The sequence below is a fragment of the Perissodus microlepis genome, chromosome 18 (assembly GCF_051167445.1).
Source record: "Perissodus microlepis isolate ML-2025 ecotype Zambia chromosome 18, ASM5116744v1, whole genome shotgun sequence".
Classification (NCBI taxonomy): Eukaryota; Metazoa; Chordata; class Actinopteri; order Cichliformes; family Cichlidae; genus Perissodus; species Perissodus microlepis.
The window spans coordinates 6988215-7003915 of record NC_140478.1 but is presented as its reverse complement, the minus strand read 5'-3'; the positions used below and the strand labels follow the sequence as shown (position 1 = coordinate 7003915).

The 15701-nt window shown below is 42.4% G+C and overlaps 1 protein-coding gene across 3 annotated transcripts in view; it reads right to left on the bottom strand.

The window, feature by feature from the left end:
- Positions 1-15288, bottom strand: part of slc6a9 (solute carrier family 6 member 9) — an 81146-nt gene extending 65858 nt beyond the window's left edge. Inside the window, exon 1 of one of the 3 annotated variants that reach the window (XM_084911931.1) lies at positions 15191-15288. The gene's annotated coding sequence lies outside the window, so the exon portion shown is untranslated. Of the gene's footprint in view, positions 1-14288; positions 14587-15190 lie in introns of those variants that run through there. The other 2 variants (XM_084911933.1, XM_084911932.1) reach the window with 2 other exon arrangements.
- Between the last annotated feature and the right edge of the window lie 413 nt (positions 15289-15701).

Sequence of the window (15701 nt, the reverse complement as noted above, 5' to 3'; positions counted from 1 at the left end):
GCTCTGCATTTGGGTCAAACTCCTGAGCGAGTACTTACAAAATTAAAAGTCTTATTCGATTTTTTACAAGGCTACTTTTCAGTTCTAATAGAGTTTTTTTGTGTTCATATTATTGCGTGAGTAGAGTCTTTAATCAATGAAAACATGAGTAAATTAATAAGTAGTTAATAGAGGTAGAAGCTGAGGATGGACACTTTTCAGCAACGGCAACTACAAGACCCTGGTGAGTAGCAGTGTCAGCCCGTCTCTCCAGTCCAGAATAAAATTCCTCAGCATTGGTGCTGTCAGAGGATGAAGTCCAACGTTTCTTTTTTTGCAAAGATTAGAGAAAAATCAAAGATTTTCACACTTGTGCCCAAGTACATGCACTACTTTTATGTTGAAAACAAATGCATGCTAATACATGAATCTAAGATAGCTAACATGATTAACAATATAAGAAAAAGAATCTGCATTTCATTGTGAATCCCCAAATGTAAAAGAGTAGGAGGCTGCCTGAAAATGTGCAATATATAGTTTGCCTTAAAGCGTTGGGTTGGGACAAAATCCTTCTCAAACAAAACCCGACACTTTGGGCCTCTCCTTGCCTTGATTTATGACCTCTTGACTTTCCATATCTTTACATTTAAATAAGTTCATAAAAGTGACAGATGACTTACGACAGAGGTCATGGCAAAATAACAAGTGAGTAATAATAAAGAGGGTTCAAAAGTCAAGGCTCAAGGTTTGCTCTTTGCTTTCAAGTTAATTCCATCAAACTCACAAAGCAAAAGAAAATGTAGTTAATATATTTCAAAGTTAATCCACTTATCCTAAATGCTGCATTAGAATTATGCTGTTTATCAAGGTGGGGGGAAAAAAGCCATGATGGCCCTGGATAGTTACACATTAAACACTATGCATAGGCAGTTTTCTTTTTTTGTTGGGGCCCCATTGATCTGGGGATAAAACGGCCTGCTGAGTCAAAGAATTGGAAGGAACGAGGTTCACAAATGACAGATAGTTTGTTGTAATTACATTTTTGCTGAGCCATCGCTTCAGCAAATAAAAGAGCTAAGGTGGATCCACGCAAGAAGAGCTCATGAATTACTTTCCTTTATTTACCAGACAGATGCAGCACCAGCCTCCTGCGTGAAACGGTCACACAACCTGTACTTGATTTGTACACATCTACACTGTAGCACTGTGAGACACGACGTACAACACAGTGGATTTAAGACAAAACAGCACCCATTATTATTGTTTAGAATGCATCATATTTTTGCAAATCGGCCGTGTTTACTTTCAATAAAGTCAATATGCAGCAGAATGATTGGAGCTCCACAAGCTCCGTTTTGTCATAGCAGGCAGTCTGTTCCTCACAACTAAGACATTGTGAGGGTACTCAAAACAGCGGTAACTATGCTTGGGCCTTTGTTCAGCATCCAGTAAATAGAACCAGCAAACTATGCATTACTTGTGGACTGCAGAAAGAAAAAAAATAGGGATTCTCACAATAAGGCAATGGCATTGGGAATGAGAAGATATGGGATTTGTGAAGCACACAAACGTGATTTATTATTTCTGTATTGTGGCATTTAAATTATATCGTCTGCTGTTGTACACTAGTTTGAGTGGAAGGAGACTGCTGCAAAAACACAGAAACATATCATCAATACGAGCAAATCTCCTGCCAAGACAACAGGTAAAATTAGTGCTAAATATAGAAATGCAGATAGCAGAGAAAACCTTTTCTGACGACAATCAGTGAGAAGCAACCGGTACAATAAAAACACACACAGGCATATACATACCTGAGGAGGGCCTGACCTCTCTTATCTTAATGGAATGGAGACTTTGGCCCAGAGATAATAACGATTTAAAGAACCACAAATACACATCGCTTTACAGACATATGCCACAAAAGAAAATGCTCACATGATCTCATGTCATATGAGAAAGGTTGTATCAGTGGGTAATTAAATATAGCTCTAATTACTGTGATCTATTAAGTGTCTTTAAGGTACACTTATTCCAGTACAGTAAAGTATAAATTTTATGCCCCTTTCTCTAATTCCCTTGATTGTGAGGACTTTAAAATATCTCATCATTAGCATACATGTCTGCATCAAAAGATTTGGGTAATCTGGAGAAATCTTGGTGTGCAAGAGATAATGCCAAAAATTAGTATTGAATGTTCATGATCTCTGCACCCTCAGGTGGCACTGCATTTAATAAACAAACAAACATGATGACTGAAATCACTGCATGGGCTCAGGAACACTTTCGCTTCATTGTTTGTGAACATAGTTCACAGTGCCACCCACAAACACAGGTTAAAGCTCTACCATGCAAAGAAGAAGCCATATGTGAACATGATCCTGAGACACTGCTATCTTCGCTGGGTCAAAGGTCATCTAAAACGGACTGAGGCAGAACCTGAAAACTGTTCTGTGGTCAGATGATTTAAAATTTGAAACAGAGGGTTAGGGTCCATGACAATGTTGTCGGACATAAACCGGTCCACGGTGCAAAAAAGGTTAAGACAGCTGCATTAGAGCCTGTAGAATAGGCAGCCTGCACATCTGGATAGCCACTATTAATGCTGAAAGTTATATGCAGGTGTTAGAGCAACACGTTCTCATCCAAATTACTTTTTTTTTTTTTTTTTTTTTTAAGCGAAGGCTTTGGATACTTCAGCAAAACAATGCTAAACCCCATACAGCACCCATTAAAACAGCATGGCTTCAGAGTCGGAGAGTCTGGGTGCTGAACTGGCCTGCCAGAAGTCTAGGCCTTTCACAACTAAAAATATTTGGATTATCATGAAACAATAAATATAACAAAGACGCAGAACCATTGAGCACCTAGAATCTTTTATCAGACAAGAATAGGAAAACATTCCCCTCCCAAAGCTCCAGCAAGCGGTGTCCTCAGTTCCCAGGCGTTTATGGAATGCTGTGTGTGCTGGGAGGTGGAAAATGGTGGAGCGGCCACAGCGTTTAAGGATTGGAGGGATGGCTGTTACTTTTATTATTATTAGACTATTTTTTTATTTTTTTATTAGTCCTTTATTTATCCAGGTAAAAAATCTCACTGAGATTAAAAATCTAATTTCCAACAGAGACCTGGCATCATACTAAAAGATAAAAACGCAATGCTGAAATGGAAACTGTGTCAAGGACAGAAACAACTGCATTATACTGCTGATACAACTTGAACTTCTGCCTCTGAGTTGTAATTTTCTGAATTTTCAGTTTGTATCTCTTCTTGCGTCATCTGTGTGTTTATTGGTGTAGAATCAGAATCAGAATCAGAATCAGAAATCAGAATCAGAAAGGGTTTTATTGCCAAATGTTGAGCAGGTTTACAACATTAGGAAATTGCTGCGGTGCTTAGTGCAAACATACTGTCATAAATAACGCTTAAATAGACATGAGAAAAAAAATAAAATAAAAGATAAGAATAAGAATTAAAAGTGCTAAGTAGATAGATATATACATGATATATACATGAGTGCAGGTGGTGATCAGTGCCAAACATGGAATGATGCAGTGAACACAGCGTAGGGTCATGTGTTAGTGGTGGGAACAGTCATACGGTTATTGTTCATGTGTCCAACAGCAGAGGGGAAGAAACTGTTCTTATGGCGAGAGGTTCTGGTGCGAATGGACCGGAGCCTCCTGCCTGAGGGGAGCAGGTCAAACAGACTGTGTCCAGGATGAGAAGGGTCAGCTGAGATCCGAGCTGCACGCCCCAGTGTCCTGGAGGTGTACAGGTCCTGCAGAGATGGGAGTCTGCAGCCAATCACCTTCTCAGCAGAGCGCACAACACGCTGCAGTCTCTGTTTGTCCCTGATAGTGGCTCCAGCGTACCACACGGTGATGGAGGAGGTGAGGATGGACTCGATGATTGCAGTGTAGAATTGCATCATCGTCCGTGTTGGCAGGTTGAATTTCTTCAGCTGCCTCAGGAAGTACATCCTCTGCTGGGCTTTCTTAATGACGGAGGTGATGGTGGGCTCCCACTTCAGGTCCTGGGTGATGGTGGTACCCAGGAAGCGGAATGAGTCCACAGAGGTGATGGGGGTGTCAGTCAGGATGATGGGGGGGAGTGGAGCTGTGTGCTTCCTGAAGTCCACAATAATCTCCACTGTCTTCTGGGCATTCAGCACCAGGTTGTTGTGGCTGCACCAGGACACCAGACGTTCAACCTCCCTCCTGTAGGCAGACTCATCCCCGTCCGAGATGAGTCCAATAACGGTGGTGTCATCTGCAAACTTGATTAGCTTGACAGACTGGTGGGTGGAGGTGCAGCAGTTGGTATACAGGGAGAAGAGCAGAGGAGAAAGAACACAGCCCTGAGGGGAGCCGGTGCTGATGGTCCGGGAGTCCGAGACATTCTTTCCCAGCCTCACGTGCTGCTTCCTGTCCGTCAGGAAGTCAGTGATCCACCGGCAGATGGGATCAGGCACATTCATCTGGGAAAGCTTGCCTTGGAGATGGTCTGGAAGGATGGTGTTGAAGGCAGAGCTGAAGTCCACAAACAGGATCCTGGCGTAGGTTCCTGGGGAGTCCAGATGCTGCAGGATGAAGTGTAGGGCCATGTTGATGGCGTCATCTACAGACCTGTTGGCTCTGTACGCAAACTGCAGGGGGTCCAGGAGGGGGGCCGTGAGGGTCTTGAGATAGGAGAGAACCAGGCGCTCAAATGACTTCATGACCACAGATGTCAGAGCCACAGGTCTGTAGTCATTTAGTCCAGTGATCCTTGGTTTCTTGGGGACAGGGATTATGGTAGAGGACTTGAAGCAGGCAGGCACATGACATGCCTGCAGTGAGGAGTTGAAAATGCCAGAAAACACTGGGGCCAGCTCGTTTGCACAGTGTCTGAGGGTGGCAGGAGACACACCGTCTGGGCCGGGAGCTTTTCGAGCATTCAGATTCTTAAACTGCTTCCTCACACCTGCTTCATGAATATGAAGAGTAGTGGTGGGAGGAGGTGGTGTGAAATCCCCCTTTGTGTGGGGTGAGGAGGGGGGTGTTGTAGGTGAAGTGTTTGATGGTGGTGATGGCTCTATGGAGGGGGGAGAGGTGGGGGAATGAGTGTCTCTATTGTTGGGGCCGTTGGAGGTGTGAAGGCTGCCTGTTGGCTCGTCAAAACGGCAGTAAAAGTCGTTAAGGGTGTTGGCCAAGAGCAAGTCATCAGTGGAGTGGGGGGTTTTAGGCTTGTAGTTGGTGATATTCCTAAAACCTTTCCACACAGAGGCCGAGTCATTCTCTGAGATCTGCTGCTGCATCTTCTCAGAGTGCTGATGTTTAGCAATGTCCACTTCTTTAGTGAACCTGTACTTGGCCTCTCTGTAGCAGTCCCTGTCTCCGCTTCTGAACGCCTTTCTCTTTTCCAGCCACAGCTTTTTGAGTTTAGGAGTAAACCAGGATTTGTCATTGTTATAACTCACCCTGGTGCGTGATGGCACAATGCTGTCCTCACAGAAGTGGATATAGGAGGTGACAGTGTCCGTAAACTCGTCCAAGCTGTTAGAAGCAGCCTTCATTGTGTCCCAGTCTGTAGACTCCAAACACGTGCGAAGCTCCTCCACAGCCTCGTTGCTCCACAGTTTTTTAGTCCTCACGACAGGTTTGGAGAGCTTCAGCCTCTGTCGGTACGCGGGGATTAGGTGGATCATGACGTGGTCAGAAAGTCCGAGTGAAGCGCGGGGCACCGCGCGATAGGCCCCGCTGATCGTACTGTAACAGTGGTCTAATGTCCTCTCCTCTCTGGTCGGGCATTTAATATACTGCTTGTATTTGGGAAGCTCATGGCTCAGATTGGCTTTGTTAAAGTCCCCAAGAGCAATAATGAGAGAGTCCGGGAATGTCCGCTCCATGTGCAGTATCTGCTCCGCAAGTGCGCACTGAGCTGCCTGCACATCTGCATCTGGCGGGATGTAAACAGCGGCCAAGATGAATGAAGCAAACTCCCGCGGAGAATAAAACGGTTTGCAGTGAATGAAAAGGTATTCCAGAGAGGAAGAGCAGTGCTGAGCAATCACTGTTACATCTGTGCACCAGCCACTATTAATGTAGAAGCAGACACCTCCACCTGTGGTCTTACCAGAGAGAGAGGCCTGCCGGTCCGCGCGCAGCAGATGAAAACCCTCCAGCTTGAGCGCGCAGTCCGGGATGTCCTCACAGAGCCACGACTCCGTAAAACATAAGACACAGGAGGAGGCAAAGTCTCTGTTCATGCTTCTCATCAGGGCCAGCTCGTCCATCTTATTCCTGAGTGAGCGTACGTTGGAAAGGAAGATCCCAGGAAGAGCAGTTCGCAGTCCGCGTCTCCTCAGACGCACGAGTGCGCCGGCTCGCGCACTAGTAGAGTAGAGATACTTGTAGTAATTGTAGCCATCCTTACTTACTCTGTCAACTGTGTTTTGTCATACAGTAACTATATGTTGGGAACCCTTGTGATTGTACATCTCAAGCAGTTTATGATAATAAATAAACTCAGTCTCTACTACTTCCCAGCGTAAAAAGTGCTTCAAAAAGTGCTTTAGTCTAACTCCTGAATGAATGAAGGTAAATATTTTACATTTTGATTTTAGGAGATGCACTGAGGCCAGGTGAATAAACAACTTACTTGCAAACATGCATTAATGAACAGGAACACAGCACAGTATAAAGGTGAAAGCCCTGTTGACTTAATTTGTGATCAGCCTTGAAACATCTTTCTATTTGTTATATTTCTTCTACAAGCTGCACTGAATTTAGATGAATAAGAAGGGTTTTTTATTTTTATTTTTTTTAGGCGAAAGGTTTTACATTATCAGGAATGTTGCGCAACATGAGTGTGAAAGCAGTGTTATCCTTACATGAAAGTGTAATAAAAAAAAAACCAAACAAACCGTAAAATAATCGTGATCTCAATATTGATCAAAAATAATCATTTTGGTCATAATCGTAAAGGCCTAACTACTGACCATCAGGTTCTCTGAAAATAGCATCACCATTCCTGGAAAACCCCTCAAACATTAGTGCAAAAACAGTAAGAGTCTTTGTTGATCCCTCATGAGTGGATGAAATATATAGGGTGGGCCATTTATATGGATACACCGTAATAACATGGGAATGGTTGGTGATATTAAAGTCCTGTTTGTGGCACATTAGTATATGTGAGGGGGCAAACTCCTCAAGATGGGTGGTGACCATGGTGGCCATTTAGAAGTCGGCCATCTTGGATACAACTTTTGTTTTTTTCAATAGGAAGAGGGCCATGTGACACATCAAACTTATTGGTAATGTCACAAGAAAAACAATGGTGTGCTTGGTTTCAACGTAACTTTATTCTTTCATGAGTTATTTACAAGTTTCTCTTTGTTCACAGCCATTGACATGTCGAACAGGTTAACACGTGAGGAGCGGATCGAAATTGTGTTGATATCTGGTGAACGCAGTAACCAGGTCATTGCAGCAGAATGATTTCAATCAAAAATGTGGATTTCAATCCTACGAGACCACCCATCTCCTATGCTACGGTTAGCAAACTGCTTGCTAAGTTTCGTGAAACTGGTTCAGTGTTGGATTTGCAAAAATGTGGACGCAAGAAAACTGTCACTAATGAAGAAACATCAGTGGCTGTCCTAGCTTCATTCAGCGTAGAACTCGCCGCATGTCACTGGAGAGTGGCGTTAGTCGAACATCCCTTCGGCGGATATTAGCTACTCACAAATGGCACCCTTACAAACTCCAGCTACTGCAGCATCTCAACGAGGATGACCCAGATCGGCGCACAGCATTTGCAGAATGGGCAAAACCAAAATTGGAACAGGACCCTCAGTTCACGCAGAAGATTTTGTTCAGTGATGAGGCAAACTTTTATGTGAATGGTGAAGTTAACAAACAAAACCATCGCTATTGGTCTGACACTAACCCACACTGGATGGATCCCTCCAAGACTGTTGGACCAACAAAAGTGATGGTTTGGTGTGGTATATGGGGTACAACGATAGTGGGTCCATTCTTCATCAATGGAAACCTCAAGGCCACTGGATATTTGAAATTGCTACATTATGATGTTTCCCTCTTTATGCACTGAAGCTGGCACGTTCCCTGAGTTTTTCCAGCAAGATGGTGCACATAATGTGGTGACATTATGGGTGCCAGGTCCGAGCATTCCTAGATGAACAGTTTCCTGGAAAGTGGATTGGTCGTCGTGGGCCAGTTGAATGGCCCCCAAGGTCTCCCGATCTGACCCCCTTAGACTTTTATCTTTGGGGTCATCTGAAGGCAATTGTCTATGGTGTGAAGATACGAGATGTGCAGCACCTGAAACTACGGATACTGGATGCCTGTGCTGGCATTTTTCCTGCGGTGTTGCTATCAGTGTGTGAAGAGTGGGAGAAGAGGGTTGCATTGACAATCCAACACAATGGGCAGCACACTGAACACATTTTATAAGTGGTCAGAAACTTGTAAATAACTCATGAAAGAATAAAGTTACGTTGAAACCAAGCACACCATTGTTTTTCTTGTGACATTACCAATACGTTTGATGTGTCACATGGCCCTCTTCCTATTGACAAAACAAAAGTTGTATCCAAGATGGCCGACTTCTAAATGGCCACCATGGTCACAACCCATCTTGAGGAGTTTGCCCCCTCACATATACTAATGTGCCACAAACAGGACTTTAATATCACCAACCATTCCCATTTTATCAAATTTCAAATTCAAATTTTATTTGTCACATACACAGTCATACACAGTACGATATGCAGTGAAATGCTTAGACAACTGCTCGTGACCTAAAGAAAAACAAGAAAAGGCTATGAATAAGATAGGAAATAAATAGGAAAATTAAAAAGGGTAAATTTAACTAGGAAGGAATAAAATAAAATAAAATAAAATATAAAAATTAAAGTTAAAAATGAAATAACTGTACAACACAAATTAGAATGAAGGGTAAATTTAACTGGGAAAGAATAAGATAAAATAAAATAACTAAAATAATAAAATAACTGTACAACAAAATACACAATACACAGTACAGAAATATATAAGAATGTATGAAGAAATATAAATATATATATACACAATAACAGCAGCTGTACAAGTATTTAACTGGAAATGAAGAATACAATGACCAGTGTTGTGCAATCCACATTATTTAGTGTCTTGTGCAGTGCAAATATGCTTAAAGTGATTTAAGTGATGAAGTGAAAACAATGTCCAGAATGTCCAGTGTGTGTGTAAGAACTATATGTGTGGGTCAGTACTGTGTGGTGGTGTGATTGAGAGACCGTATCGCCTGCGGGAAGAAGCTTCTCCTCAGTCTCTCTGTGTTGGTCTTCAGGGAGCGGAATCGCTTTCCTGACCTCAACAGAGAGAACAGTCTGTTGTTGGGATGGCTGAGGTCCTTCACGATCTTCCTGGCCTTGGTCCAGCACCGCCTGCTGTAGATTGAGTGCAGGTCAGGGAGCTCGGAGCGGATGGTGCGCTCAGGTGATCGCACAACCCTCTGTAGAGCTCGTCTGTCCTGCATGGTGCTGTTCCCGAACCAGGTTCAGATGTTTCCCGTCAGGATGCTCTCTATGGTGCATGAGTAAAAGTTCCTGAGCACCTTGGAGGGCAGTTGGAAGTCTCTCAAGCGTCTGAGGTGGTAGAGACGCTGTCGGGCCTTTTTCACCACGGTGTTGATGTGACAGGACCATGACAGGTCCTGCATGATGTGAACTCCAAGGTATTTGAAGCTGTCCACTCTCTCCACTGGGCACTCGTTGATGACGGGGGTCTGGTAGTTCCTCTCCTGCTTAGTGCTGAAGTCCACTATCAACTCCTTTGTCTTACTGACGTTTAGAAGGAGGTTGTTCCTCTGGCACCAGAGGAACAACGGTGTATCCATATAAATGGCCCACCCTGTATATCCTTTGATGAAACTTTATTGCTTGATTTGATGTCTTATCAGCTGCAAAAATTTGTATTGTTATATCAGCATTTTTGAGTAAGAGTTTGGGGGTTCTGTGCAGTATCTTAGTTCTTCTTAACACAGAGACCTTTGATGCTGTGTCTCGAATGAAGCTTTGGAGGTTACAGCTCCGAACACTCCTATTACCATTGTGACCACCTTGGACTTCCAATAGTAGCTGAATAGCGTAGTGGCATTACTCTTTTTGGAACAATAAGTCAGCGTTTAAATTCCAGCCAGGGCAGGGGTCCACAGACTAAGATCCCTCATGCTAGTTGTGCCTCCCTCTGCTCATGAGTAAGAGATAAAAAACTAAAGCCATCGTGACTCAGATATCACCGAGCTTGACAGAGTTTAGGTCAGATGTCAGTGAACCAAGACATAACAGGCCCAGTTATAATTTGGACACAAGTTCAATTGAGATTTTTTGGCATAAACAAGCCATTTGTGCTCAAAACCTGTCGAACATGGACAAATTCTGCAAAGAAGAGTGGAAAAAATCCAAAACAGTGTAAATTTACAGTTGCTGTCATTTCAGAAGGAGTCTTTTTCTTGAAAATGAAAAGTCAGTCAAATTTTTCTGGAAGTTGAATAAAAAAATGCAGGTTTTTGCTGTGGATTTTGTGAAAATATGTCAGTCCAGCGAAACATGCAGGACATAAGCAGGGTTGCCATAATTAGTAATTTCCCCCCACTTTGAGCTGCCTTTGATTATTTTTGCACCAGATCCACTTGGGCTGTGTACAAAAAACACCTGATGTTTTTCATGACTGGATCTTTGAGAACAAATACCACAAAGCAAGAGGAAAGAGGAACTTCGGTGCCCCCTAGTGGTGGTAACATATATTGTGGCTAGAATCCATCCACCCTTTTAAACCAGTCCAGTGTCATCTCCTCCACTTTAGGGTGGAGTTTAACAGAAAGCTTTTATGCATTACTTAACGGTACCATCAATTACTCATTTTGATCCTACTTCAAAGCAGCTGCAATTACAGCTATTAATTACAGAGATCTGTGACACCACAGCTAACCTGCTGATGCTGTGTTGCTACTTCTCTGCATACCTTTGCTCAGTTTTCTTTTGTTTTTGTCTTGATGTCTTTCAGTGCGTAAAGCTCATCTTCTGCTCTAGTTGTCTGGGCATTCCAGACATCTGGACATGCCCGACCCAACGCTTCACAAAAATAACACTGAAATATCTGAGAGCATTCTGTGAAAACTGTCTGATGCAAGCCATGGGAAAATTCCACAGTTACAGGTATTCAAAGCTATAGACAAATGTGTTGCAAGATACCTTAAAGCACATGAAACCCTTCTGTGACACATGACTGACATCTGGACTGATAATCAGTGCCAAAGGATACAGTTTTTCTATAACTTGATAATTAAGTAACAAGGTGAAACATAGATGATGATTGAGTGAACATAGATGAATGGACCACAGACTTCTCAAGCTGTCACACAGTTTGTCAGATAACATCCAAAAAGGCACCAACATCACCACGGCAACTAACCAGTTTTTGGAGCCAGCCCTGCTCAGTTTTTATAACCTACTACAATGCAGTTCTTCTGCAACACTTTTAACCCCAGAGTTACCATTTAGTTAAAGATTAAGTGAGCAACAACATGTTTTTAAACAGAGCATTGATATATTATCATAACCTTTTTTATGGCATACGTGTTAAGACTTAACTACTTCCACATCCAGCTGACAGTTTATTTAATTCATATTGTCTATTTCATTCATATTGTGCCAAATCACAACAACAGTTGCCTCAAGTAGAGAAAACCTAAACAATCAGACGACCCACTATGAGCAAGCAATTGGTGACAGCGGGAAGGAAAAACTCCCTTTCAACAGGAAGAAACATCTGGCAGAACCAGGCTCAGGGAGAGGCAGCCCTCTGCCATGACCAGCTGGAGATGAGGGGCAGGAGACAGAAGAAAACACATACTGTGGAAGAGAAATTCATAATAACTAATGATTAAATGCCGAGTGGTGTATAAACACATGGAGAGTGGTAAGAGGCGAATGAAGAAAAAAAAAACACTCATCATGGAAAGCCCCCAGCAACCAAGGCCTAATGCATTTAACTTTGAAACTGTTCTTTGGATGTTGGCATTCCAATTCCAGACGGGTAGGATTTCCTATTTATATATGAAAACATAAGGAACCAATGTGACAACTTACAGGTAGGGTTTAACTTTACAGAACCGGTGATGGGGAACAAATTTTATCACTTATAACTTTATGAACTATTTAATAAAGTAGGAAAAATGAAGGCTCGTGTTAACTACTGGTAGCTGGTTTACCACTTGGCAAATGTTAGAGCTTCCTCCTACACTGCCACTTCCCCTTCAATGTTCAACAAGAAACTTGCAGGTAAGCCACTGAATAATAGCTTAAGTACACAAAGCTATTCATTTTAAAGTTTAAATGTCCTTAATTAAGCTATCAAAACAGGTTTGTCAGCCCTGTCTAGACCCCTTCTCCACTTTGTATAACCTGGATTGTTCAGATGCACGCATGTTTTGTAGAAAACCTGAACTCTTTAACAGAATGAGACTCTGTGTGTCAGAAAGTGCATTATGAAACCATGTGAGCAAGAGCAACTCTCTGAGGTTTTTCATGTAAATGGTTAGATTTGACAGTTCAGGAGTCACTACCTATAAACGTTGTTATTTAGCTATGAGGATGTGTTGGAGGCATAACAAAGTTGGAAAAGCTTCATTTTCATTTTCTAGCATTAAATTACCACATTATATTGTTGAAATAACACTCTTATTGGTAATTTACTTTTCACTAGCTTTTAAAACACTCAAAGGAGGGCTGGACTTGTGATCACGGTAAAGGAACCCATGTGGCCTAGAGAGCAGTGCCTCGGGAAAACATAGAAAATGTTAAAGAAAAGTACTCTTTTGTGGGAGTAAAGATTCAATGGAAAAGGGTGGCATGTCTTTTTATAGTGGGCTGGACTGCTGTTAATGCATGCACAGTCTCTGTTGACATACTACACATTCAGCCCAACAAACAATTTGAATAAGTTGTGACGATGCACTTGAAGCATACAGAACACATTAATTCTTTACTGATCAGTGGGAAGCTTAGACTGCATTGAAAAACTAGAGAATCACCATTGATGACATAATGATTCATTTTATCATCAGTGAAACAGCAACTCTTTATTTGATGTTTATCTTTGTTTATGTAAAACTGAAAGTTGTCTCAATTAACATCATCAGGGATTTGATACTTTTAATTTTCTGTATAGAAATTCTCTGTAAATACTACTACTGCTAATGATAATAATAATAATAATAATAATAATAATAATAATAATAATAATAATAATAATAATAATAATCTGGCTTGCTGTAATATTACAAGAAATGCATCATTTTGTGATTTTCAGGCCATTACAGCATTTATCATCAGTAATAACACTAGAAGTTCAATAACCATTACTTGAATTAAATAAATGTAACATTGGCATCTTACCTTAGGTACATAATTTGTTATTCACTTTTAGGTACATAACAAATCATGTAACTAAAAGTGAAGTTCTCAAAGAAGTTCACTATGAGCACAAGCAATTTTCAGATATGTAATGGTAGACAACATCAAAGTAAGGAAGGAAGAATAGCAGCAACAGAGCTGTCAGGAATGATCAAGACGGTGCCAAGAAAAGAGTCTGACCGCTGCACTTGATTCCCACCCACTTCGACAAAGGCCACAACCATGTCACCGCAATGTCATTGCATGAGAACAAAAAAAATGTGTTTGATCAAGTTGGACAATTGCTGATTGAGGCAAACTTTAAACCTATCTAGCATGTTAGATCGCTACAACTAAGTTTCTGTAGTTCAAACGTGGGCTTGTTTGATTTCATTCAACAGTGTCTCTGTTAGTGATACAAGCCTTTCACCCTCGAGACAAAGTATCTGACAGGAAGAAAGGGGAGAGGAAGTAAGAACATTCTACAGCGGAAATCCCCCCCCCCCCCCTCCTCCCCCTTCAATTTCTTTACCCCGCCCCCAAACACCACCACCACATCATCTCCAAGCATCCCCCCCAAAATGCTCCCTTTCCCCCTTCTAGTAGTAACAAGGAGGGTTTACAAGCAGTGCCACGTGTTCCCTGCTGCCGTTAAAATAACAGCTCCTCAACATCACTTAGTTAGCAGAGCAATCATCACCCTTACTTCAAACCGAGACCGCCGGCTGTACGCTTTGTCTCCCTTTAACATCAGCCGCTCGACGCGCAACGAGGTAAAAGACAAAGTTGCTCCTTAATGACTCCACGTTAAAAGACCACTGAGGTGAAAAACTGAAACACAACCTACTTTTTCTTTTGCCGGTCGTTAGGAGATCTGGCCGTGATCCTGCCACCTGGTCGCACTCTGCACTGTGTACAAGTTTTTCCGCCAGTTTTGGCTTATTGGAAGTTGCATCACCTTGGTTTTGTCGTCCACCCCCCGGCGTCTGTCACCGCCTGGACAACAGCAGCTCCTCCTTTTTTTTTTTTCTTTCGCTTTACTCCAAAAATCGGCGACCATGTGGGGCACACTGATTGAACCGACCTGTCAGAGGCTCTTATTGATGCGGGTTACTGCGTCAGTTTGGCGGTGCTACCCTGTATCTGCTCACTGTAGTGCATGGCCAGCTTCAGACACTCACCAATTACGCGTTTAAGTATCGATCCCGAACAGCACGTGCCTTTTCTATATATGAATAAAAGCCCTTATATGGTGACTAGAAGCCAAACTTGGGTGCCATGGAAACATTGTAGATTACTACGGGAGCATTTAAACTGCTGTGACACGATGTAGGTGCCTGTCACCCCCTCCCCCTCTACATAATTAGTGAAGCTACACGTGTTCAGCGGTGTGCTGAACGCTTTCTCTTTTGTTACACTGCAGCGGTTCCTCTCGCAGATCAGTGTGATTGTGACTCACCGCATGTGCGTGTTTTCTGACATTTTGTATGTCCGGTATGGGTTAGTGTGTTCTGATGAAGAAGCGAATTGAGCCCAATAAAGGCAGAGGTAATGAGTCCATGCGATGCCCCAGACAGGTGCGGTAGCCTTATAGGCTGTGTAGTGCAGTAAGCCACTGCTGATAGAATGAAGCTTCTGGGCGTCCACAGAAAACATGATGGGTGTGTGGCGGATGATAAGACGCAGCTGAAGAATGAATGATAATACTCCGGAGGGGTTTTTTGAATGGCATGCAGATATGGGCTTTACCTTCTACCTTGCTTCTGGAGAGATCAGATTGGAGGCTCGTTAGGTTTAACGCCGAGGAGAAAGCAGGCACGCCGGCATGGTGCTGGTCAGAGGCTGGAGTGAGAGGAGGGAGGTGAGGGTTTTCCTACAGTTGGGGTGGTAAACAACATTTTGGTGAAGGTGTTCATGTTGAACGCCGTATAATAATGTCTATCAATAATGCCAATAAAGGTATGAAAGCAAATGGATCCACAAATAGATGCTTACATTTTTCTTTCTTTCAACACTATATAATCTAGAAATTAATAATATGGCAATTATGGGGATTCACAAGTTTTTCTTTTAATGTATAACAAAATAGGACTATGGAATAATCTCTGTGGGCTTTGACAACCTCTAAGCAACTCAGTTACCTCAGCTGACTCTTGGGTAAAGTTAAAGCTAAGTTTGAAGTTGACAATTTCATTTATCTTTATATTTCTTCCAAAAAATCAAATTGCTGAATGAGCACTATGGACATAAACCTTAAACC